This window comes from Ursus americanus, chromosome 15 (assembly GCF_024610735.1).
Source record: "Ursus americanus isolate L20-20 chromosome 15, mUrsAme1.1.p, whole genome shotgun sequence".
NCBI lineage: Eukaryota > Metazoa > Chordata > Mammalia > Carnivora > Ursidae > Ursus > Ursus americanus.
This window is the reverse complement of record NC_142141.1, coordinates 61,507,204-61,531,114: the sequence shown is the minus strand read 5'-3', so window position 1 is coordinate 61,531,114 and position 23,911 is coordinate 61,507,204. Positions and strand designations below refer to the sequence as shown.

The 23,911-nt window shown below is 38.2% G+C and overlaps 1 long non-coding RNA gene across 1 annotated transcript; it reads right to left on the bottom strand.

The window, feature by feature from the left end:
- Positions 1 to 3,817: 3,817 nt before the first annotated feature.
- Positions 3,818 to 23,578, bottom strand: LOC148108886 (uncharacterized). Its single transcript, XR_015726819.1, has 5 exons — positions 23,452 to 23,578; positions 15,674 to 15,860; positions 15,058 to 15,097; positions 13,322 to 13,371; positions 3,818 to 4,128 (listed from the first exon to the last, which is right to left on the bottom strand). It is a non-coding gene; the product is annotated as an uncharacterized LOC148108886 (long non-coding RNA).
- Between the last annotated feature and the right edge of the window lie 333 nt (positions 23,579 to 23,911).

Genomic DNA, 23,911 nt, shown 5'->3' with positions numbered 1-23,911 from the left:
CTGTAGAGGATCAATAGTTGAGAATTACAGTCTGAAAGCAACTATATCATCCAGGAAAAAAAATAGTAAACCCAATTCATATATAAAGGCATAGATAAATAAAGAAGAAAAGTTGAAGCAGGAAAATCAAAGAATCAATAAAACTCAAATCTGATTTTTAAAAGAAGTTAAATAAATAATCTCTGCCAAAATATATCAAGAAAATAGGAAAGGCAAAAATAAACCAATATTAGATCTGAAACTTATGACATATCAAATAATACAAACAATATGTAAAAATTATGACACCACAAAATATGTTATGCTGACGAATTTGAAAACTTAGATAAATATACAATTCCTGTAAAAATATCAATTATGAAAATTAAGTCAAGGAAGCTCAGAATAGCTGAATAGACCTGGAACCATTAATAAATCAAATCATTAGTAAGTTTCTCTTCTCTTGCTTTCCACAACAGAAAAGAGATACAGACTATTTTACAGATGGGATTACAAAGTATCAGAGAATATATTATCTCTGTGCTATATACTCTGCCAGAGAGCAAAATATGAAGCAGGACTCCATAACTCATTCATAAGGTTAATATAATCTAGAGTATACTGGGGAAATATGGAAAAGAAAACAATTCTAGAACAATCTCACTTGTCATGATAGATGAAAGGGTAGTAAATGAAATAGTTGCAAAGCGAATTCCTCAGTGCACAAAAAACATACATTGTTACTGAATCATACCATATACATTAACAAGAATTAGTTGAATTTATTGAAGGAAGATTAAGAAAATATAATGTTTCAATTGACTCAGAAAAATTATTTCATAAATTTCAGCCAACTCTCAGTCCTCATAAAGAATTACATGATGACTCAAATTTGGAATAGAAAGGATTTTCCTTAAATTGTAAGATATTTCTTTTATAAAACTATATTATAAACCCATACTTAGTCACAAAATGTCAAATGCATTCCCCTTGATGTCAGGAAAAATGCAAGGACACCAGTTATAACTGGTCCTGATCTGCTCTGTGCTGAAGATCCTAGCCAAGCAGAAAGTCAGGAAATAATTTATGAGAAATTGCATAAAAATGCAATAAAGAAAGAAACACAGCTGTCTATATATCAGACTATGCATGGATCACACACATATGAGTGTATATACACATATATTATGGTATATATTACATATGTGATATTCTGTTATATAATATATTCTATTATAAATATTAAAAACACTGTTGGGGGGCGCCTGGGTGGCACAGCGGTTAAGTGTCTGCCTTCGGCTCAGGGCGTGATCCCGGCGTTATGGGATCGAGCCCCACATCAGGCTCCTCTGCTATGAGCCTGCTTCTTCCTTTCCCACTCCCCCTGCTTGTGTTCCCTCTCTCGCTGGCTGTCTCTATCTCTGTCGAACAAATAAATAAAATCTTAAAAAAAAAAAAAACACTGTTGTACAATAATGTTGGTTGTGAAATGTGATTTTTAAAAAAGCAAGATCTCATTCATAGTAGAAATCAAAACTATTGAGCTACCTAGGAAAATGGCCAACAAAGCATATTAATGAAAAACATAAAAGAAGGCCCAGATAAAATGAGAACCCTGTCATGCTCATGTACAGGAAGAAAAGCTGTTAATTCTTCCCTAATTAGTCTACAAATGCAATACATTTCTAATCTATACATTTTATGCAAGTCAATAAAATTACATGGAAATTGACAAGTTGATCATTACAGTCCCGTAGAAAAATGAAGGAACAAAGTCAGCCAGGAGAAGTGAAGAAGGCTTCCATCTAATCAGAATTAAAGGGTTATTTGTAGTATTCAAGAGCATACGTGTGTGGACACAGAAATAGAGTGTGACAAGGTAGAGGTGCTCAACAGTCCATGTATATGTGAACATCTTGTGTGAAAGATGAAATAAAAATGAGCAAGAAGAGCAGAATATTTTTTAAAAAACGACTTTTCACATGTGAAAAAATATAAAATTAATCCTTAGATCACATCAAATAGTAAATAAATCCCAGATGGATTAACGACATGATTAAAATGCAAGGGTACAAACTTTCAGAAGATGACACAAAACTATCCATCCAACATCAGCGTAGAGTGGTACTTCTTAAGGAGATCTTAAAAGACCAACATCATCCTCTCAAGTCAGGACTACATTAACATTAAAATGTCTTTACAAAAGACTCCATTAATGAATGATAACAAACATTTACATAGTGCTTATTATATGTCTATCCTTGTTCTCATCACTGTGTATATATTAACCCACGTAATCCTCAAGATACCTATTGGGTGGATAATACTGTCATAAATTTCCCAGTGATGATGTCAGCCATAGCATATTGTGTAACTTCCGTAAGATCAAGTAGCTAGTAACATTAGAAGTGCACCGAACACTTGGAACAGTTATTTACACGAACAAAGAATGAACAGCACAACAAGCAAACAAAGAGAATCGTTTTCAGAATATATTAAAATCCCACCAAATTAATAAGAAAAATGTAAAAATTGAAACACTAGAGAAATAGGCGGAAGTCTGCGTTTATTGTCATATGATGGCTATAAACATGCATCGGAAACAGAGGGTGTGATGTCTCGTTAGGAAAGGACTAGAAGCATCTATTTGGAGTGGAGCAGAGGAGGAAAGGCAGCGAACTTGTCGTCAAGACAGCCAGGCTTCCTCCAGGGACACACAACTACGGTAATGTAACCAGAACCAGCCTACGATCATGATGGTTTCAGAAGCTCCACTGGCTGTTCTCACGGAGAGTTTCATCCTCTCTTGCTCATCAGCTTCTCCCCAAATGCTTTGGAGACCTTGGCTACGTGTCTACCGGCTCATGGGGTTAAGCAATTGGAAAAAGAAAAACAAAGGAGAAGAAACAGCTGCAGTATGTCCCCACATGTTTCCCAGAGAACCGATGAACGATGAAACGCCTCTGCCGTGACCCCCAGGACACACCGGACTCTAGGTCGGCCACAGTCCCCGCCTGCACACAAGAGCAGGTAATCCACACGAGAACGAACTCGAGTCTTCAGTAAGCATGGAAACATGCTCGACTCTGTCTTAAAAAGGAACTGTAAATTTTGACTACAATGAGAGGCACTGATAAAAACTTAAGGAGTCCCAGGAGGGCGTACGTGGGACAGGGTTATGGGACGTCTGCACTGCTGGCAGTACACAGGGACCCAACCACTTTGGAAAACACCCGGGCAAAACACAGTGCTAGGCCGAGTAAAATGCTTGCAAATACTACATCAATAAGAACTTTTACCAAGAATATAAACCTAGAAATGCAATAATAAGAAAACAAAAAGCCCAGTTTAAAAATAAGCAAATGAAGGAGACAAACCATGAGAGACTCTTGACTCCAGGAAACACACTGAGAGGTGGGGAAAGGGAGGTGGGTGGGGAATGGGGCATGAAGTAGGGCACTGGGTGTTACACGCAACTAATGAATCGTTGAACATTGTATCAAAACTAATGATACTACTATATGTTGGCTAATTGAATTTTAAAAATAATAAAAAAATAAAAATGAGCAAATGAGAAAAATAAATAATAAAATAAAATAAAAATGAGAAAATGATGTGAGCAAACACATCATCAAGAAAACATACAGATGGCAAACAAGCACATTAAAAATATGCAACATCATGTGTCATTAGGGAAATGCAAAATGAAACCACCGTGAGATCCCACAATATCCCTGGTAGAATGACTAACATGCAAAATAAATCATGTTTAGTTTAGAAATATGCAAAAAAAAAAAAAAAAGAAAAGAAAAGAAAGAAAAGGAAAGGAAAAAAAGAAAAAAGAAAACACTTCTGGGGGGGAGAATTTTTATTTTTCAGTCATCTGCGTGTCTTCTAAACATCAAATCACCTTTCTATGTTGTGCATGTTTCCGCTTTGGGAAGCAGCTAGGCATCCCTTTGCTGGTTTCTGGAGGGTCATCTGCGCAGGATTCCATCTTCCTTCTCTGACCTTGTCCCACTTTGCAGCCCGGCTGATTGCACTTAGCACAGCACTGCAGCACCTGGAACTTCCATCAGCGCCGGCTCCTCCTGGGTTGGGGTGCCTCGCTGTTTCACGACAGCGTGGGGAGATCCCAGGAGTCATATCCTGTTTGGCAGTACAGGGACTGGGATTAATTGGAGGTCTGTATGCTTTCACTTCCCCTGGCCCCAGGTCAAGACTGGTTTGAGAGAGACAACAGACTGTTCATGAGGGGGCTGCTTAAACAGTTTGAGCGGCAGTGTCCGCATCTTTAAAATTGTGGGCGCTTATGCCACATCACTATGGCCACGCTTAGGTGCGATCTCGCGTGTAGGAGCAAATATTCCGTACAGCGCTCAGGGAATTTCTGGCTCTCCAGAACTGTTGGTTGCCGGCTCAATAATCAGCCTCACCATCTGACTGCTAGATCAGAAGGCATTCACTTAGCAGTAATTAAGAGGAAAAGCTGATTTTTATCGGTGGCAATTGTTAAGGAAGATTTGATTCACACACAGGCAGCTGCCCAGCTCGTTAACGGTGCAAATGTTGTCTTATACTGCCACCCACTGGCCGATCCTGGGAAGCGGCGGCTGCGCGGCTGTCTGAAGACCCCCACGTCCACCAGATTCACCCCAACCTCTTTCATCCCCTAATAGTGACTGTGAAATTCATGCAGTTCACAAAGAAAATGATTCCTCTAAAAGACGTGATGGTTCTGAATGTCTCTGGCCGAGAGCCAACTTAGATTTACAATGGCAAAACAGGCAAGGGAAGAAAATGGAATGTTCCTTGTGTTTATGTGTCATTATCAGATACATTTCAGAAGATACGTTTTCATTAAACCCCTGAGCAGGGATGAGCTGAGTTTTGTTTCGTTTTGTTTTTTTAATTCTATGCATCAATAAAAGTTAAATATAAAGCAATATGTTTCAAGGAAATAGTAAATCGTGAGAATATTGGAAGGTTAGTTTTTCTTCAATTACAACAGCTAAAATAAGCAGTAAAAGCACCGTGTTGGAAATTTTCATTTTATCGTGTTAGTTCCACTTTCTCCATTGAAATATAGGAATATCATGCCACTCAAAGGAAAATTAAAAAAAGAAAAGATACACTAGGAAAAACCCTTCAAAATATTCTGAAACACCTAATAAAACCAAAGAAATTGCTCTTTAATAGGCCATGGAAAATGTTGCAATTATTACCCAGTGAACCACATAAATTCTTTCAAGTTACATTTTAACTGTAGAGTTTCATTTCCATTCCCTAGCAATAGGGAAGGGAAACAATCCAGCATAATGTTTAAACTGAAGGAGAGAAAATGTTTTCCTTGATTCAGCTGCCTCACATAACTGCACCAGCGAGATTCTGACTTCAACATAACCCGTGTGTGTCTCATCCTGAAATAGGAGTTTGGAAAACCCTCAACCCTCGTTCCATATTTCCTGCTGGGGAACACAGCAGCTCAGAGGAGCTAATGCTGCACACGGGTAGTGAGGAGACCCAGGTCCCTAGTCCAGTGCTCTTTCCCCTTCACCAAACTCCTCTCAAACAAATATTAATATTGATGTGCTCGTTTGCATGGGCATATTATAATTTTTACAAAGTAAAACATACTCTCTATAAGAATTTTTGGAGAAAATTAATGCTCTGTTGAAATCACAGGCAAATAAAATATTTGGGGTTATCAAATTTAGTTCTAGACGTATAGTGGTCCTTCTGTTTGCATCACTCTACAAATGATATTTTTCTAAAATCTTCTAAAATGCCATGAACTTCTTGTCTCTGACATGGATTTCAAAGTCCTGGCTCTCAGAGGTTTAGCACTATTGTTCACGAAAGGAATTACAGGTGACCACAGGGTACCAGAATAGGCTGAATTGAGAGAAATGATTAATTGATTCCTGTTCTTACCATGATAGCATTATCTGTTCACTGAAATTATTTTAGTAGGCAAAAATACTAAGAAGTATAAAAAAATATAACAAAAGCGATCTGTAATTCTGCAAGTATGTCCAAGCGAACCATAATTCCAATTTCGAAGTACTTCCCTCCGTGTCTAGATGCACGGTGCTTGGAAAGCTAGGTAGATATACAGATGGGTAGACAGATGATACATAGATAATAGAGAGCTCGATAGATAGTTTGATCTCCGTATCACCACATGGCTTTTCTCATAGTAAATAAAATAAGCTTATGGTGACAGCTCCTGAAAACCTTCTTATTTCAGAGTGTCTCCTATCTTAACATAGGACCAACCAAAGCAAATAGACACGATTTCCAAACAAAAGGAAAGGGTACAGTTCCACACACTTCCTGGTCAGGCGCAGACTGTGGATTTGAAGGGAGGGGGATTCTCAGAGTTTCTTCACTTGGGATCAATAATTTCAAGAGCAAGAGAGGTCTTCCAGGGAATGGTGTGTGTGTGTGTGTGTGCACGTGCATGTGTGCAAGAGTGTGGTAGGGGTCTCAGACCCCAGGAGTCAGGATTTACTAAAGTCTTTAACAATAGATTCTTTGCATTTTACTCTTCAGTTTGCATAACATTTTATATAATACTGATTTTCTTAATCTTTGATTTATTCTTTTGTGCAAATATTGACGCTGACCTTTTTTGAATATAATGTCTTTTTTGAGATTCAGAAATTAAAAGTTGCATAGACAAATCTATCAAAATATTTTCATCTTTTTTTTTTCCTTTGGCTTTTGAATTAGCAAATTCCCCCTGACCCTTGTTGCTGTGTCTTCATGCACTTGTCCTTGTGGTTCGTTAATAGTTATATTAAATATATATTCCAGTTGAAACTTATTTTTGAGTACTATAAAAAACAAACCATCTAAGCTTATTTTTCTAAATAGTTAATCTGTTTTTTCAAAGCAAATTTTACATTGCATGGTTAGAAGACCATAAACAAACATAAAAGTCAATTTCAAAGTATTAAAATGGTAAGAATATATTTTTTGTTTTGTTCCACGAATGTCTTCTGTTCCATCCACTGTTGTTTCTTATATCAGTTATGTACCGTTTGATAGCTACCATACTGTTAAGAGCTCTTGACGGTTATTTTTATTTTATTTTTAAATTTTTTTGAGTATAGTTGACACACAATGGCATGTTAGTTTCAGGCATACCACATGGTTGATTGTTATTTTTAAAGTGTTGCTTTCTGACAGTCTGTTTTACAGATGTCTTATACAGTCACATCTGAATGGACATCAATTAAAAAAAGGTTTTGATGGAAATTAAACTTCAAAAATCAAAAAATTGAGTCTGTCTACAAACCTACATAACATTTTGAGGCATATTTTTAATATTTTAAAGCATGTCATGCCTATCTATTTAAACCATACATAGCCTTCAGATAAGATTTGAAATTGTCTTCAGGCAGACCTTAAGCATTTTTTGGTTAAATATATTTGTGAGTATTTTCTAAATTTATGGATATTTTTTACTTTTGTGGCCATTATAAATGGAATTATGGCCACCGCTTTATTTGCATAAATTGTAATATCCAGTATTAAAGAACGCTCAATTTTGTCAAATTGTTTTGCAAAATCTGGTTGAATTTTACATTATTTTAAATCTTGCGTCGTCCTTTTTTTCTTTTTTTCTTTTTTTTTTTTTTTTTTTTTTGGTAGATACGCAGAATCTCCAGGTACCTACATGCACTGACATGCACTTTTTATCTTTATGGAAAGTTGTGCTTTATTTGCTTTTCTGATTTTATATGGTTATCTAAAAAAATTGGGAAAGTGATCAGTGATAAAGAGGACAGTTGACATTCTTATTTTTTGCTTTAATAGAAAGTAACCAAATTCTCAAGTAATGCCCTTCCTCTTTCTATTTTTATACATATGTTTTAATCTCTTGACTTTACTATGTAAGTGTCTCAGTTGAGCATTTTAGATCAATATTGTAAATCTAGTAGCATTTATATTTTAGTTCAATTTTTCCTGAAGTTAGCATTGTTAAATTTATATTATTACTTCTTTAGGTTTGTCTTCTTCAATAGAAATTCTTAGTACACTTAATTTAATTACCTTCTTTAATCATGAAACTAAGAAAAACTTTAAGTTTGCCTCTGATACAACAATTATGAGTTCGGTTTCTGTAAGACATTTGTGTCTGGAAAAAATTTTGCCTCTGAAAACTATATCAGCCACATCTTAAAAAGATATATTGCAGATAGAATTCTTCCCATTTTAAATGTAATTAATAGATAATTAACAGATGTAATATAAGTTTTAGAAAATGGATAATTCAAGTGATTCCAGCATGTGATTCACCAAAGATTTCCAGCAATCAAATTATTTGCATTTGGGTGTCTGATGCTACATAAGAAAGTTAGTGACTTAATCACTACAATATCCTTGTTCTCTGGGTTGACTGAGCTCGGCTGGGTGGTTTTCTGCTCCATGGGATGTTGGCTGAGTCAGAATCATCAAGAGAACCTCTTGGCACTGCGTTGTGTATTTACACGCCCCACGACAGTACAGGATCATTTCTTGATTCTAGAGAAACATTTCACATGAGGACCAGGAAATGTGCACAAGGAGGATTATAGGCGCAAGAGCTGACGGATACAAGCAGGAACAATATAAGTGTCCAGGTAAGGAGAATGGAGAACAGTACGTTCTCAGCACAGTAAATGAATTGCCATTACATGCAAAAATATGCATGAATCTTAGGGATGTGATTTCAGTGAAAAACAAGTCTCATGGCCTAATGTCTAATTTATATCTCCATTAAGTCCAAAAATGAGGCCTAGAGTAATATGTAATAAAACTTTTTTTTTTAAAGTAATGATGAGCACAATAATCAGGACAGAGGTTGACTTGACTAGTGGAAGAGCTGGAGTGGGATAGAGGGGAAAACCTTCAGAACTGCTATATGATTGGTGATGTTCTACTGGTTGGTTTTTTCTGCATTTATTGGGATGTTTATATTGCTTGAATTCTTCAGTTTGATGATATGGCAAATTGTAGTGATTTTCAAATGTTGAATAGGCTGTGTGTTCTTTGGATAAAGCAACATGTCTGTGTTGTATTCTCCTTTTTAGATATTTCTAGCTTTGATTTGTCAATATTTTGTTGAGAATTTTTGCATCTGTGTTCATGAGAGATATTTTTTTCTTTCTTTTGCAATGTGTTTTTCTGGTTTTTTCTTTTGCAATGTCTTTGTTTACACATTAAGATGATATTCTCATAGACCATTTAGGAAATATTCCCTCCTCTTCTCTTTTTTTCTTTTTTCTTTTCTTTTCTTTTTTTTTTTTTTTTGTGAGAGTTTGTGCAATATTGATATTATGTTTTTCATTAAATTGTAGAATTTTCCAATGAAGCCACTGGGCCCTACAGTTCTCATGTTGGAGGTTTATAAATTGCAAATTCCATTTCTTTAAAAGATCTGTGGCTACCATTTATCTATTTCTTTTTTAAAGAACAGGGTAATTTATTTCTTGAAGATAATTTGTTTATTTAATCTAAGCTGGCCAATTCTTAGGCATAAAGTTGCCTGTAATGCTTCCTTGCTAGCGTCTTAGTGCCTCTAATGTTTATGATGGCTTTTCTTCATTCCTCATCTTGGGAGTTCGTGCCTCTTCTCTCCTTTCCCTGATCAGTCTACCTGGAGAGTTCTCCAAGAACCAGGCTTTGGCCTCATTGATGGTCCCTATTGCTTTTCTTCTTGCAATTTAACTGAATTCTCACCTTTATTCTTTCTTTGCCTTAGCTGGTTTTGGCTTTAATTTGCACTACTTTGTCTGGTTTCGTAGGGTGAAATAGCCCCGTGGTCAGACTAGAAAAGAGTGAATAGTGTCACATGTTCCCAGGTGACCAACAAAAGATTCTCCTGCCATTCATTTAACCAAGGCTGAGGATTTAATGAGATCAAGTTTTTAAAAGAGTGCTTTAGTCAAAGAGAGGACTACATTACCATTTCTCTTATAGTTTTACTTTGTCTATAGAATTTGGGGATTCCCTTCTTTTTATGGTTGAAATAATACAAATCCTTTTACACTCTTGCTTTTTTTTTTTCTTCCATCTCTCTGATTCCACAATATGTATCTCATGAATTTAACAACCTACCTGATGTCTTTCCTGCCCATCGCAGAATAGATTTTCTGTCTGGTCTATATTATCAACTCAACATATAATTCTGAGTCTATTTCTTGTTATCTTTGAAATTATGAGCTCCTGCAGCTAACAGTACAGCAACATATCCACATCCATTGGAATTTCAAAATCCTCCTTCGTTCTGGGTGTTTGGTAAGGATTTTCATCTGCAGGTTAGTTCTATCTTCAAATGGTAAAACTAGTGTGCGTAAATTTATATTTTTAACTCTGTTTGAATACCGTCCATAAAGAAACCAATCTGTCATTCATGGATCTACATCCCATATTCCAACTGCAAACCTCTCGTTCGTCATGGTTTCCCATACTTTACTACCGAACGCATGTGTCTCCATTGCAATGTTCTGCATGTGGACTCTATTCTTCCCTACAGCTATTAAGTTATTTTAAGTCCATCAGTAAATTTTAATCTCTTTTCAGACTCTTACACGTTCTCTGTGATTCTTGTCTTCTCTTCAGCTAGGTCGCTTTACTCTTGGTGCCCTATTTTGTTATTCACTGAGCCAATATTTCCACGTATTTTCTAGTTCTTGGTATTTCTGGTGGTGTCTTTTATTCTTAAAAAATTCTTATTTTGAAGTTTTTAAATTTAAGAAGTAATGTAGTACTTCTTAAAGTACAAATGTATGTTGTACAGATGAGATAATACAAATAAATATGAAGGCAAAACTAACATTCTTTTTTATCCCCATCTAAGGAAAATCAGGTTAGCAACCTGGTATGTTTGTGTGTAGTAGACTATATTTTCCCCTTAAGCAACTGCAGCAATATATCTGGTCCTATAAGCCCTTCCAGAATCTTGCTGATCTCCGTAAGAGACGGCTTCCATTTTACTTTTTTTTTTTTTTTTAATTTGGCAGGTGTTTGTGATTGCTTCAATTCCTAGAATGTGGTAGAAGAAATGCAGCTTGACTTCCAGGTTTAGCTCTTGGAGCAGTATGATTTCCACATAGTGTGTTCTCTTTCTCTCTCTTTCCTGCCTTTGCGGCCCACCCACATAAAGAAAGAGTGAAAAGTGAGCCCTCAGACAATAGCCAGAAGCCAGCATGAACCTTCAGACATGTGAACAAATGAGACTTTAGATGATTCTAGAATCCAGACTTCTAGTCTCCAGCTGAGACTCCAATCATCATGGAACAGAGATGAGACGTCCAGCTTTGCCATGTCCACATTCCTCAGTCCATGAATCCAGGAGAGTAATAAATGGTTGTTATGTCACTATTTGGGGATGATTTGAGGGAGATTTGTGAATTTAGTTTAGTCTTTTGTTTTCTTTTAACTAAAGCCATACTGATCAGATTTCTCTATGGTTTACCTTTTTTTCCTGAACAGTCTCAAAGGCCACTAATATGGATGCAATTCTGATTTAAGAACTCCAGGAGGCACCATTTCCGTAGTCTCCCCACAAAATTATCCTGTGGCAGGTGAGCCCAGAAGGCATAGGCAGATACCCTGACAAATAATCACATTGATATGAAGACATTTTGTGCCATTGTCCATTTTATAAAAACAGGGTCATATTTTATTTATTTTTCATATTTTATGTTTTACCTTTCATTATACTTTCATTGCCTAATGTAGCAAAGATATTTACATCTTGACTATATAATTGTGCACTTACAGAGGCACAAAGGCAGAGAGGACAATGCCAAAGGCATTGTTCGAGCAAGTTTATTCCATAAGAGAAGCATAACTCTGATATTTGCAATGCTAGAGATTTCTGAAATAACAAAGATAACCCCACAATAAGATGATAGAAATATGGTTCATAGAATTTGTGCCACTGGGGTCAAAGATACTGTGTAACCCCCAAGATGAACTCTGTATAACATGGATTGACCAAACCAAGGAGCAAGCGCCAGCCACATGGATAAGTCCCTCTGGAACAAGGACACCATAAACTCCTTCCCTGAACAATGAGCATCGACACAGAACCAGAATAATGAGCCAGAATGAGAATCACTAAATATTCCCGCCTCACCGATGGCTGACCACACAGTGATCATCTTATCCATATGTTGGCATGGATCATGATTATGCGTATTACTTGAGGCTAGACCGTGCCCACGGCAACAAGGAAAATGTAATAATGTTGATGTGTCTGTTCACATTATCATGGTTCTCCTTTGCAGTGGGGTGCCAGGGAATTGGTTCTTCAGGGAGGCCATGTTTTGCCAACATCCTGCATAGTTATTGAACGGCTTGCACAGTTTTGTGTGCAATACAGTCAGGTTAAATGATGGATATGCTGCCACAGTCTAAATCTTCTCCAATCCCAAATTATTTATGAAACATCTTTAAAGCTCTTCCTTCCACAGCTAACCAAAACACACCACGCACAGTGAGAGAATTGTTTGTGTAGTTACATGTTCTGGGAGGAATGCCTTGTTTTGTGTCTGAGACCAAAGAAGGGAGATGGAGATACCACACTGGCCAGCCCAACCCCACCCCTTTCCCTTCCTATCTACTCAACTAAATTCTTCTCTCTTGCATTTTTGCATGAAATCATGTGAAGTTTTGGTTTTCCATTCTTTCTTCCCGTATCAGAACAGGCGGTCCATGAGGTTATTCAGAGCAGTCATTTTCTTTTTCATCATTATATCTTCAGTATCTAGGACCTTTTAGACACTCAACAAATGTTTCTTAAATAAATAAATGAGTGAGCCAAGAAGACAGGGCCACTGCTGAATGACCAAGTGAGTTCTAATACCATCGACATCTCTACTAATTCCGGGTAACAGGTCACAGGACAAATGACAACAATATCACTACCCTCCAGGTTATGGCTGAGAAAAGACTAGTGAGTTTAGTGGACCAACTCTTGCTTTTCATCTATTAAAGAAACTCAAGTGGCCTCAAAGACAAATTCTTATATTTTGAAAAGTTCACATACGTTAATATCTTATAAATTAAGAAAAGTTCTTTCGCCAAGCGAAATATCAGGTTAGTGAAAAGTCAAGCAGCTCGAAGCCTCAATGCAGAGCCAAGGGTGTCTACCATAGACACCTAGATTTGTCACTTTGGTGAGGAAAGATGCCTCACACCCTACAGCAAATCTTTGCCTGCTACATCCACATATGTTGATGAGGACTTGACCGGAAATCTCCAAAGCAGTGCTTTTCATGTTGTATAAAAATAGTAACTTCATCAAAGCAAGGACCTCAAGCCACCACTTTTTGAAGACACTTACTCAGAGAATGGAACATCCCAGAGAACGTCTTCAAGTGTTTGACTGAAATTCTAAGCAATAAAAAGAACAGGAAAAAAGAATTTATGAACGATTGAACAGGAAAGAGGCCATTCACAAGCTGAGATACTTATTTTGTTTATAGCTTCACAAAATATGACTTTAGGAATTTACCTGGGTGTTGTCATCAAAAAGAAAATTTGAAATTGATTGGATGACAAAGAGAATGCTCAGAGATCTTTCTAAAGCATCACTACAATTTTTATTTCTTATTTAATCCAAATATCAGCATTATTCTTATTTATTTGGACATAACTGTATGCAGAAGTAAATTTCATTTTTTGGGGCACAATTTGTTTTTAGTTTTTTTAATTAAGGAAGACTACATCACATTTTCTCGTGAAAAAGTGGCACCTGATTTATATAATTATATTTTTTTCACATAAGGACTCCAAATAATTCTGTTCAAGTGAGTTGAGAATAGAAACAGTCTGTACTTTCCCACAGTTTTTATACATCTGTATATATAATAAGTGTATCATAGCTTATTTGCAAAATCTGAGCTCAGTTCTGTTCAGGAATTTGTTTTATTATTTCTACAAAGAACAAAGTGTAAAGGTCCTTTTTACATATTGTTGAAAAGAGGTATCTGACCCAGAGGAATTTAGTGAGTGTTCAATTAGTGAAAATCTTCATGCCGACTGTTGCAGATGCCGGATACTGTGAAGCAGGATTCAGGGAAAATGCTCTTCTAATTTATATGTACCATCCCGTGTGCAGTGAAGCTTGGGACCACAGTTTAATGAGTCAGATGCACTCACTAAGTAACCACCGTTCCAAGCACTGCTTTACATCAACTGTGTAAGAATCTAGGTCTAAGATTCTCACTGTGAGCGGGGCTTTCCCTTTGCATTTGCAACAGATGATAGACAGATCGTCGTCCAGCCACGTGCAAAAACGGGCAGACAGTAACAGAGGAAGGCCATTGTGATTGTTTCTTCCCACTTAAACATTTTCTCATTTCTTGGCTCTTTTTAGTTTAAAATCCATGCCGAGGACTCAAGGCACAATCTTTTGCCTTTGCACCCGGAGACATCAGTCCTACCTCTGAGCCGTACAAAGCAGCAGTGCTTAATGAAAAACTATAAAAATACTGAAAAAATATATAAAGAACCCATTTAAAAACATAAAGAACACAGGTGCAAATACTGGTGATAAAAATGTGTTAAAGAACAGAAAGGAGAGCATGTGTGTGTTTGTAGGTACCTGACTGAAAGTACAGATGAGTCAGAGGCTAGGAGGAAGCAGGGACTGGGTGATATTCATCACAGAAAAAAATGAGTTTCTTTTAAGGCTGCGCTCAGCAGGTAAAACACAAATTACACATTTAGGTCAGTCTTGAGGGACTTCTGAGATTGTTTCAGGCTTAATATTTCTCCCTCTAACTCAACATTATACTCAATTAATCTGCCCTTGTCCAGAAGTAGCGAGAGATCTTAAACAGTCTCATTCTTTCTTGCTGTGAGGAACTTTTTCCTTGGAGAATACGGCACACAAATTTCAAGATTAAACCTTCTTTTTTGGCTTTGAAACCTAAGCTAATATAGTAAGACCTTGCCACGTGTTACAGAGGAAAATAGGTAGAGTAAGATCAGGGAACATAAATTACAGTGACTGAAAGAGCATTTGCAGGCATTCCGCAGGGCTGGGTGAGATGTTTCTTACTTAAGAGAACTTACCAAAAAGAATGATGTCCTGTGAATTCAATGCCAGCATGGTCTAGGAAAAGAATAACAAGCTCAAGGATGGATAACATATTGACGATTCCAAACACCACTGGCCTTAGAAGTCATAATCAGAACCCCCCAATGTCCCAGAGGACTGATCTTTCTCTGAACTTTGACCACTAGGGGCAAATGCATTGGTTAAAGGACAAAAGGAAGTACACTCATCCGGGTGAGCAGTTTGAAATGTATAAAACTGTGGGGACATGCTGTTGTGCGTCTGAAACTAACATAATCGCATGTCAATTACACTTACAGAAAAATAAACAAATAAATTTTAAAAAACTCAAATAGGAAAAGGAAAGCAACAAAATGAAGAGTACTGAAAAAATAAAGAACCAATTAAAAAATACAAAGATAAAAATTCCCCGGGATATGTGCTCAGAAGAGATGGATACAAGAGCATGTGCAGAAGGAAATACAAGGAATAAATAGCAACATTTAAAAGAAAGTGCAAGGCTCATCAGCAATCAAAAATGAAAATGTAAACAAGTTCAAAATGCTATCACATGCCTGTGAAACTGGCAGAAACAAATTTAAAATAAAGATACATGTGATTCTTGGTACTGACCTTTGACAATAGCAAACTGCAAGGGAAATTTTTGCTGGGCTTTGCAGCCTTTATCTGCACCAATGCTTTCCACAAACGGTGACCTTCAATGTATCAAATGTGCAGTTGCCACACAATGTCAGATGTTGGGGATTCTCAGGGTTTGTAGCAGCAGGAAACAGAAGAATTCTGCAGAGGCTCTTGACTGCTTCATTCAACATTAATAAAAGAAAAAGAAGTGAATTCTATTGTTCCATGCTTCTACTCATAAAGACAGTCTTTCATTTTACAAATGCACCAATCCTTTCACTGGTCACTGGTAGATTATTTGCCATGGATTTCCTCTAATAGTCATATTAGAGTTTAGAGCACTGAAACGATCCACTTTCCTTCTGTTTTCTAGGCTTCCAAATCCCCTGTATCAGGCATCACTCAATAAAAGTGGGCTCTCTTCTCATGACTACCAGCTAGCGAGTTTTCTAAGTAAAGGGAGCTGAGACTAATGACCCAGTGTAGGTGGGAGACAGCCAGGAGCTCACAGACTGATGAGAGGGGGCTTCAGGGTATCTTCGGCTCCCACGGTGATGTCTGTAGCACAAGACTCTGAGCTTTTAGTCAAAAATTCAAAAACGGAATAAAGCTTAAAAGGTTGCCAAATAGCTAACACATTTCTCCAAATGTAACAAAAAATGTGAATGTACTGAATAATAGAATATCTGTGTTTGAAATCCACATATTTCTCATGCAAAATAATCACATAGGAAACTCATATTTGTAGTTGCTATGGAAAAAATTCCAGAAAGCTTAAATAAATTATTATTTAACAAGTTGGTAGTCTTGACAGCAAGAAAGGTCAGGGTTTTTTCTTTGTCCTTTTTTTTCCCCCTCAATGAAATTGAATAAAAACCAAAACCTGACATTGCAATCATATTATTAGTGGTAATAGGAGCAATCAGTATGTAAGCTGTTAATACTAATAAATCACATTTAGAGCAGACTGAAATAATTCTGATAACTGAAAAGTCTTGTCTGAGAATTTTATTCAGTATAAACCTTTAAACAAAGATCTCGTGAGAGTAAATATTCATAAGGTCCTATCAGAAAGATGCCTGGGAGTCCAGGAGTTCACATAGTTGAGTTGCATTTATAAAAAGGTGAGAAAAGAATATATATGAGACCCTGAGACATCCCCGAGCTCCACACTCATCTTCACAAGATGACTACTGGGGATAATATGCTCCCTTGACTACGTTCCTTATTTATACGTACAGCTGAATCTAGGAAGGGCCACCCATAAGTTCTCTTATAAGATGTTTTGAAATATGTATTTTAATTTATTTAAAAGTCACTTCTTTTTACAAGCTACTTCACCAACATGCCCAAGCTGACCATTTGTGTTTGTTTCTGTGTTTTTTTTTTATGTATTTAGTTATGCTGTTTCATTATCCTGTTTCATTATCCCCAATTTCATCTCAAACCAGTAACTTGAAGAGTATTTATCTTCTCAAGCAGGTTGTGCAGTGAAAAGTTTGCTCTTACAGATTTCCAACCGTCAAGTGAAGTGGTTTTTAAAAATTCTCTCATTGGCATCATGGAGTTCTCTCTCTGAGCTCACAATAATTTACCCCTGTGGGTGAACTCAGGCACGGCTTTCTTGGGAGTTAAGGAGAGAGGAAAACATTCTCTTCTCACAGAACAGGAAGGACTAACGCTATGGACGTACAATGCCCTGTGACTCCGGTGGGGCTGGGGCAGTGGTGACTGTTCCCTCACAGCCGTCACCACGTGTGGCAGGGTGCAGCAAGCACAGTGACTTTATTTCTTCTGAATTTTAAAGTATTAGTAAAATAAGCCAAAAGATTGGGGAGTATTGGAATTGGAGTACTGGGGAAAAAGCCAATACATTAAATTTATAAAATATAAACTAAAATATTTAAACTGTGACATTGAACACATACTGGACAACAACAGCGATTGTTGGGGTCAGCAGTCCATCCAATGGTAACGTGACAGAGTTGATAGAAAACACCTCTCAGTATAAAATAATGTACTCAGTGAATTCAAGCAAAATAAAGGCATTGTTTAAACAAAGAAAGCATCCAGGCCATACATTTTTCTGTAGGAATTTCTAAAGGATGAATTTTGAGGAAATCAAATAAAGATAGAAGAGTAAGAATATGAGAAAGGGAAATAATCAAATAAACAAAGACATCCCCCCCCCCAACAAATCCAAGTAACCATTATCTTGGGAAAAAACAATAATAACATGAAGTTATTTCCCAATATTTTTTTTAAAATGTGAAAATAAAATACTACAAAACAATGACACCCAAAATGGGGAAGTTGTTCAGAATGACATCTCCCTACGTGCTTCTCACCGACTATCAGTTAGGGGGAGATTTGCTATATTTATTTATTATATTGATTAACTTTAGACATAGTCACATGAGTATGTTAATCATTTAAGATTGCTTAAAATATAATTTATAGTTTCAAATGTGTCTGGAAAAAATAGATGATAGATAGATAGATAAATGGATCCTACAAATACGGAAAAACAGTAAGACCTCAAGTATACATAAGACAGTGGAAGAACATATCAGTGTGACTGAAAATGTGGGATCTCTGCCCACAGTCTCACAGATCCTTTTATGACTTTAAGCTCTGCCACCCGCAGCCCACACCCCTGCTTCTCCCACTCAGAGCTGCCCTTGTGCAGAGACCAGGATGTGCTTGTGGGTGACCTCTGCCCCATCCTCCTGTCACTAAAGGGCAGCCCTTCACCAGTGAGGACTAGACGTGACTATACAGTGATTGAGCTCTGGGCTCTCAATCAGACAGCTCCAAGCTGGGTTTCTCTGCTCTCCTGATGCCCCTGAAAGAACTGAGCTAAACTGACCCTCTATCCAGCTCATTCCCACCCCTGTTCAGCCTCCTTCCCTTCCAGGGCCTGCTCCTGAGCATCCAACCTAAGACAGTTAGTGAGAACAATACAGTAAATGGGTTGCATTTCCTGTTAAAACACGAGGACTTCCCAATAAAAACCAAAAAATTGAAAATAGATAAAATGAACAAAACACAATCCCTCCCAAACCCCTGATCTCATATCAGGCAAGTAGTGACCAAACAGAAGTTGGTGAATCTATGCTAGAGAAAACAGACTTGTAGGTAACAGAGCTGGACATCACTACATCATGGTAAAAGATTCAATCCAGGTAAAAGAGACAGCTTTTCTGGATCTGTACATACCTAACAGAAACTATAAAAAGCAGAACAGGAAAAAGTTACAAGAAATGGATAAATTCACAATCACAGTGTAGATTTTAACATAACCTCCTCAGAAATTAGTGCACTGAATGAACTCACAAAACAGATACAGAAATTCTGAACATTTATCTCATAATGGAATATAGAATGTTCGGTACTCAATCTTAGAGAACAAGCTTGTTTTTATAGGAAGCATAGAGAATGTACACAAATGAACACAGGGTAGCTTGTGAAAACTATCTCAATCATTGAGATATCCATAATCTACCCACCATATTCCCTGACTTGAGGCTTTAAAATAATTACAAATTAATACTGAAATAATAACCAAAACATATTATCTCTTGTTAATATGAAAAAGTTTCCAAATTCCTAAACTTTTATCAAAGACAAAGTGATAATATAATAGTGAAAGTTGAAAAATGATATTTCTATTACAATTTAGTTGGTGTAAATATTATGATTCCATTTCATAGCCGAAGTAGTTGACAATTAGAGGCACAATTAGAGGCACACTTCAGTGTTTTGCCCACGGACATATTGCTAAGGAAACACCCACCCCAGGAAATTAAGTCTGATCTTCTGATGTTAGAAACTATTCCTTTCAATGATATTGTAAGTCATAAAATCATTTTTTTTAATCTGATGAAGTTCATTCTTGAGAAGCGTGTCCCCATCTGTGTGGAATACCCTGGGATTAGGTATAGCCAACATACGCTGGCCTAGAATAGGCTATCTCCTCTCACCTTTCAGTTCCTAGGAGCTCGTGTTCATGTCTGCCCTGCAGAAGGGTAAGTACTAAGACTGGATACATGGTTGCCTTATGTTTACACGTGTGAGAAATACCAGTCATCGTCCCAAATAAACCACAGCTTGGTAGACAAATATGACTGATTTTGTGTGAATGTGGTTAGATTTGAGATCTCAAAGACATTTTGCAGTATCCACACACTTCCACACTTCTTTCCATGGTGACCTCACCCTTTCTGTTGGCTTTAAATGTGCCTCTACTCCCAGGACACCCAACTGCTGGCTGCCGACATCTGCCTCCGACCCCAGACAGCCCAGTGCCCACTCCTCACTCCCATCCTGATGTCTGACAGACATTTCATTCACAATGTGCAGGGCCAAAACAGCTTCTGAGTCCCCACCCCACTCCCCGGGCCCAGACCTACCTTATGGCCCTTGTTTCAGCAGATGACAGTCCTCAGTCTGAGGCTGCTCACACCAGAAGCTTGACGGCATCCCCACCCATCTCTCCTTGCACTCCAAAACCAGGAGGTGAGGGAACCTCTTTGACTCAACCACCCATTATCCTCAGAGTCTGATCCCCTGTCACTCCCCCGAGCTCTTACCCATGTGGGACCCAGGTGTGGGCCATGACCACAGGCATCTGGGTGTCTGCAGTGGCTCCCAAGTGGCCTTCCTGCTTCTGTGTTGGACCCTTAGCAGCCAAAGCTCTGCATTTCACTCTGTGGACGTTGAAGTCCTTGCACTGGTCTTCTGGGTGCCTCCAAAATGCCCTCAGTGCAGCCTAGCACGCAGAGTTCTCTCCTACCACTTTCCTTCATGCAGTCAGTGCCCACACGGGCCCCTGACGGCCTTGACCCTACCTCACACGCTGCTGCCTCACGTCTTTGCTCTGGTCACCTTTTCCTGAAACTCTCCACCCCCGTTATCCGCATGGCTGACATTTTACCTGCTTGAAGGCTTTGCTCCAATGTCTCCCTCGCAAATATCTCTACCCTGACCACACTAAATTATGTTGCCACCTGCCCGCCCCCACCCCAGGCTCTCTCAGCACCCTGACCAGGCTCCATGAATTCTTCTGCTTCCAGTCACTTACCATGCTCTAATATACATTAAGGTCTATTCAGTCCTCTGCCTGTACTTGACTTTCTGTCTCCCCTTTCCCAAGGATGGAAGACAGTGTTTAGTCTTAAAAAAAAACAAAAAACAAAAACAATGAATATCTATGATTCTCAAATACAGGTCTAGACCCTACAGAATTACTCCAGCTTTTAGTAAAAACAAAGATTAATTGCAATCTTTGTATCAATAATCAATGTTGTCTTAGTGTCCAGAGCCTGTCTCACTCCTATGAAAACCTGTCTGATGAACAGATGTATAGGCGTCCTTCTTTCATTCAGTCCCAGAATTCATGTATCAGTTGCCATTTCAATTTTGTTAATAAAATATTTCACAGTAATACCTTTTTTAGACTAAGTTAATAAAAGCAATGTGTTGTTTTCTTTTTACCTATTTCCACTGTGAGACTAATAGAACATACCCCACAAATATATTAATCTACACCTCTTTTGTTTAAGCAAAGGAATATCTAGACAGGCTTTTTCAGAAAGCAATTATTAAGTGTAGTAACTTAATTACTGTAGCCTTTGCAAGAAACGGCACTGGTGCACTAAGCGCCGTATCAGTAGATACAATGTGGGATGTGGTACACACAGATTGAATCACAATAGGAGGTCAGAAAGAAGCAGAAAGAGACAGCTATATATCTTCCATGCTTCTCTTTAAATATCTATTTTTCATTTCAGAGTTTCTCATTCCCTTAGGTGCAGTATGAACTTAAAAGCAACCTAGATTCTTCATAGGACTTTTAGAGTATATGACAGATCAATAATTTGTTGGTTTGTTTATGAAATATGCCAACTTACTAGGACAGAGTCATTTTTAAGAGGAAGCCAAGATCAATATATATGTGCATAGATTTATGGGTGTTTTTGTTACAATCAGAATAAGTCTGTTTAAAGAACTCAAACGGCAAGCCTGGCTGTTTTCAGCGTGATCTATTGGCTCATGGCTGCCACTTTAATTCCAGAGACTAAAAATATCACGTCTGAGACTTTTATTCTGATAAACTCTCCTTGAATGTAATTAATTTTAACAGCCAGGATTTAAAATTGCAGACAAATAGCAATCCAGCTGTAGCTTAACGGCATAATGTCTAGGATTCGCTCTCTTTCCTGGGAATGTCAAATATTTGTTCATGCCAATGAATTTTAGAGCTGCAGCCTTCTGAATTTTCATCCTGCATGTTTCCCTTTGGAGAATTAAAGAAAGGAAACTGAGAGTTATGACCTTAAATCTGTGTGATGACTTAAATATCAAAACAAAAATTTGTTACCATATGGCCCAGCGTGTGTGCCTTTCTTTGTACGGCTGGACTCACCCTGCCACTCTGAGCAATGTGTTTTGGACAGAGGCAGAAGGCCCAAATGAGTAATCTTAACTCCACTGATGAATTTCGGTGATATTTTCCTCATGTCGAACTACTGAACTCAACGAGATAGCCTCCCCAATGTTGTAGAGTTAGCCCCAACACAGTGATCAGCATCAGATAGTCAGCTAAGTTGAAGCAATAAGATGAGAAACATTTCAATGGGGCAGTTGCATTTTTAGTAACCCCTTTGATACACTGGAATCTTAGGGAGAGCTCGGGAACAGGTTAGTACTCCAAACCTACAAGGTGGGGAGTGTGGTCGTGATAACCACGTTGTGGGCTGTTCCCCAGGATTTCCATCGGGTACTCTGCACTGTGAATCTCACCAGACAGCTAAATGTAATTTAGCTTCTCTCACACGTCCCCATCCTCAACTTCCCGTAGATTGCTCAACAATAAGGTAAACAGAGCTTCATTTCACTTTTCAAGTGTTAATCACGAATCAAAGGAGACAGATTGTTGTCTTTAATGCCTAAAATCTATTATGATTAATTAAAATTGTGAACACATACAGGGAATATGCAATCAAGGTCATTTAGCCATAATGATACTAAATAAGCCATTAAATTATTTCTTTCCTTTCTTTTTATTCCTGCTGATGTGATAGAAGGCTGATTTGCCGATTAGACCGGCCCCTTTGGGCGCCGGTGAACAGAGTCTTGCCCTTTCTTATGTGGGAAAGATGTGCAGAGCCTCCTCTCCCTGGCTGTTGCCCTGGGCCCTGCCATGTGCTCTAGGTCAGAGACGCTTACGCACTGGCACGTCTTCTTCCCAAAGCAAGCCGAGCTCAAACAGGAACTTGTTCATCTAATAGCTATTGGACTAGGGTGTAAACATAGAGCCGTCATCAGTAAGCGCTCTCAACTCTGTAGGTAAATAAATGTACAGCATGTACCTGGCTTCCTCCTGACCTGGTCCCTCCTCACCTACCCCTCGGCACCCTCACATACTCCTAAAGGGATGTTACCTGTCACAGCTCACCTGCTGCCGATTGTTCACCTAAGTCCTTCCTGCCTTGCTGAACGCCCGTCTCCCTGACGGCTGCAGTGTCAATCCTGGCTTCACTGGGCATCCGCAACACAGATTTTACTGCAAAATGCCTTGAGATCCATTCTGCCTTGTTTCATCCATTAAATGCTTCAACTTTTGAATCCCCCTCTGGACCTGAAGTCCTTTAAAGGAAGAGTTCTGTCCCAAGGGTTTAAGTTCAAGAGGAAAACACATAAAGAAAACTCTCTTATTTACTTATTCGGTCGTTTAGTTATATCAGCCTGGACTCACGGATATTTACCTTATACTTTGCATGATAACCCAGTGCTCCATTCTCTGTGTTGTTGGTGAATCTTTCCAGGTCAGGCACGGGCAGCGGTCAGTGGTCTCTTTCGCTGTTGCTTTCTGAACACTTTCCTCATTTCTGACACTTTGTGATGTTCCAGGCTCTTCGGTATATTTATGGCACCAGTTCTGGAGCCAGCCAGGCATTTCTCCAAGAAGCCCGGTTTCATTCCAGTGGAGAGGGGGAATTAGAAACAAAGATCTGAGTGCTGGGTGGGCTGAGGCTGCTGGGGCAGGATTTTGCTTTTTACCACCTGTTTACCTTTGAGGGTACACTACTTACCTCTCTGAGCTCTGTTTTCTGTATTTTCAAAATGAGGGTTACGCCACAGTAAAATAGCTCTCTTAACCAGTTTTTTTAAAGTTGTTTCCATGCTCACTGTGGGGCTTGAACTCACAACCCCCAGATCAAGAGT